Raw genomic sequence first — 3,793 nt, 5'->3', positions numbered from 1 at the left:
CCCCTAGAAGAAAAAGGACAAGAAAAGAATGGGAGAAGGGGGCAGGGGGTCATAGGCTATGGGACCATGGATGCCCTTTGATCTAGGGGTGCACTGCTGAGTCTTTGTCTCAAGAGAGATGAAAAACAAAAATGAAAGGAACCTATATGTGCAGGGATGTTTGTGGAAACTTTTTCTGTTTTGGGGAAATTGGAAATTAAGGGAATGCCCATAGGTTGGGGAGTGGCAAGCAGACTGTGGTATGTGGTTGTGTTAGAAGGCTGTTGATGAGAAACAGTATGCTATCAAAAAAAACCTGGAGAGACTTGCATGAGCTGATGCAAAGTTCAATGTACTGAGTACAAATAACAGCAATATTTAGGATGATCTTCTGTGAATAATTTGACTTTTCTCAGCAATGCAATGACATTGGATGCCCTGAGGAAACTACAGTGGGGAAGGTTGTCCATTCCCAGAGAGGGAGCTGACGTTGTCTGAATACAGATTGAAGAATAATTTTTTATTATTTTCTTGAGGTATCTTTTTTTGGGAGGGGGACCTGTATTTTCTTTCAAGACATAGTTATTGTGATGTTTTGTATGACTGCACATTTATAACCTGTATCGAGTTACTTGATTTTTACTGGAAGGAGGGGAATTTGGAACTCAGAGTTGGAAGGCAAATGTTGTGAATTGTTTTTGCATGTAACTGGGGGAAATAAAATATTAAATAAAAAAATTTGACAGAAAGAATTATTAAATTGTTAAACAATATTAAAAAATGATTTATAAGCAAAGATATTTGTAAATAAAACTGTCAAAAACTTTCTGTTTCAGACTTCTGGCCAAGATAGTGGAGAGAAGAAAGGCACTGTGCTAAGATCTTCTGGCTTTTCCTCATAAATAATAAGAAACCAACCTCATAACAGAAATTCTTTTGACAAAACCCAGAAAAAAGAAGCTAGGAAAAGAACATCAACCTCATTGTCTGTCTCCAGGGGTTGTGAGCGAGCTGGGGGCAGAGAACAGAGAGCTAGTGGGGGAAGAGTGAGAGCCAAACTAACCTAAGATCAGTTGCGGAGGATTTGGCTGTGGGAGTGTAGGTCCAGGGAACCCCAGCAGGGCTAGAGGGCGAGATCCAGCACAGAGAGTTGCAGAAGGCATCTGGACATTGATCTGCTAGACTTGGCTAGTCTGAAGGATAACAGACTCCATACTTTCATTTCAGCAGAGTCCTCTTCCCAGATCAAACACAGTAACAGCCTCCCCCCACCCCAGCCCCAGGCTCAGGTGAGTATAGCAGAGTCCCTTCAGATGAACAGGGAGATTAGCTACTTCACCCCAGGGCACAGCCCACATTGTTCAAAGATAAAAGTATCCAGCAGCAACACCAATCCCTTCCAGGTCTAGAGAGAGGGCCTCAAATCAAGGTCACAGACACTCCAGAGAAAGCAACCAGCAACCACTACTGGTTGACTCACTTGGAGTTACTAAGCCAAGTGAGCAAAGCCTCTAGGGATCTCAACACCAAACCTCTGTGAACCAGACCCTCCCCCAACCCATGATCTTAGGAAAATGGATAAAGGCCAGAGGAAAGGAGGGTCCATAGAAAACCACCTAGAAGGTAAAGCCACCCTAAATAAGAAAGATCTAAAACCTCTAAGGAGGATATGATTTGGTCTCCAGTCCTGAAAGACTTCCTTGAAAAAATCAGGAAGGAGTTTAAAAATCAATTGGAAAATTTGGGAAAAGAAACCCAAGGGGGCAGCTAGGTGGCACAGTGCATAGAGCACCAGCCCTGGAGTCAGGAAGACCTGATTTCAAATCTAGATGCAGACACTTAATAATTGCCTAGCTGTGTGACCTTGGTTAAGTCACTTAAGTGCATTTCCTTACATTAAAAACAAATTAATGAAAAAAAAGAAAAGAAACCCAAGAGAAAAGAGCAACTTACAATAAGAAAACAAATCCTTGTAAAATACAATTGGAAAAATGCAAAAAGAAAATAATTCTCTCAAAACCCCTATTGGACAAATGGAAAACTCTTTAAAAAATAGAACTGACCAACTGGAAAAGGAGTTAGAAAAAGTAAATGAAAAAAATTCTTTTCTAAAAAAAATTGAATCTGTGGAAACTAATGACTTCATGAGACAACAGAATCTGTTAAACAAAACCAAAATGTCGAAAACAATAGCAGAAAATGAGAAATACCTCATTGGCAAAACCACTGACCTTGAGAATAGATCTGGAAGAGGCAACTTAAGAATCACTGAACTCCCTGAAAATATTGAAGAGGAAAAAAAGCCTGAAATTACTATTACTGGATTTAATGATGGAGACTTTCCCTGACATCATAGAGGCAGAGGGCAAAATAGGTATTGAAAGAATACATCAATACCCTCTGGAAAGGGATCCCAAAATGAAAACACCAAGGGATATTGTGGCCAAATTCCAGAACTATCAGATAAAAGAGAAAATCCTACAAGCAGCCAGAAAGAAACAATTTAGATAAAAAGGAGTCACAGTAAGGATTACACAAGACCTGGTTGTATCAACATTAAGGGACTGAAGGGCAGGGAATGCAATATTCTGAAAAGCAAGGGAGCTTGGAATACAGCCAAGTTTTCACTATCAGGCAAAACTGAATCTTCTCTTCCAGGGGAAAAGATGGTCATTTAAACAAATAGGAGACTTCCGGCCAAGATGGCGGAGAGAAGACAGGCACAGTTCAAGAGTCTCCTGATCTCTTTCCCATCTATCACATGAAACAAACCTCTTAGAGGAAGTCCAACTCAAGGAACCCAGTGAGAAAAGCCAGGAGAAAGAGCATCTACTTCAAGATTTCTCTCCCACTGCAGCTTTGGTAGAATTCAGGTGGGTGATTCTGGGCTCGGAGGGAGGATCAACCCTGGATCAGCCAAATTAACAGCTGAATTGGAACCTGGAGTCTGAGGGCCAGATCAGTGGTGGGGCTGGACAACAGGGGCTTGGGTCCACGGGGTAGTGGAGGCACTGGTGTTGGTGCTGTCCCCCTGGAGCTTGGGGATGGGGCTGTGGGGAGAGGTCTGGTACAGGAGAGTTGCGGACACCATCCCTGGGCTCCTTCCGGTCTGAGAAACTCTGAGTCCATGCCTCCATTGCACTGAGGCCTCCTTCTGAACAAACAATTGCAAACTACTTCTGCCTCAGGCTTAGGTGTGTGAGCCAAAGTACCAGCCCAGCTGAGGAATGACCTCAGGCCAGGGTAAAGCCCACCATTGATTGAAGGCAAAAGAATTCAATAGTTCCAACTCCTCCCTTCAGGCAAAGGGAGAAGGCCTCCCAACCCAGGTAACAGACACTCCAGAGAGGGCAACCAGTACCTCCTACTGGCCAGCCAGAAAAACTGCACTCAGTAAAGCCTTTAGTGATCCCAAGCCCAGGTGAACCAGCCCCCCCACCCAACTCAAGGTCTTAGCATAATGAAGAAGGGTCAGCAGAAAGGGGGAGCCATAGAAAAATTCCTGGAAGGGAAAGACCCCAACTCAGAGAGAGCTGGAACCTCTGAGGAGAATACAGTCTGGTCTCCAGCACAGAAAGACTTCCTCGAAGAAATAAGGAAGGAGCTTAAAAATTTGGGAGAGACAATTAATACCTTGCAACAAGAAAACAAAACCTTAGAAAGTGCAATTGGACAAACACAAAAGGAGAATAAATCTCTCATATCTCTCATATCATCAATTCAACAATTACAAAATGAGAATAATTCTCTCAGATCCTCAAATGAGCAAATGCAAAAAGAAATTAATTCTCTCAAAACCTCAATTGGTCAAATG

The sequence above is a fragment of the Macrotis lagotis genome, chromosome 3 (assembly GCF_037893015.1).
Source record: "Macrotis lagotis isolate mMagLag1 chromosome 3, bilby.v1.9.chrom.fasta, whole genome shotgun sequence".
NCBI classification, from domain to species: domain Eukaryota; kingdom Metazoa; phylum Chordata; class Mammalia; order Peramelemorphia; family Peramelidae; genus Macrotis; species Macrotis lagotis.
This window is presented reverse-complemented; position numbering follows the sequence as displayed.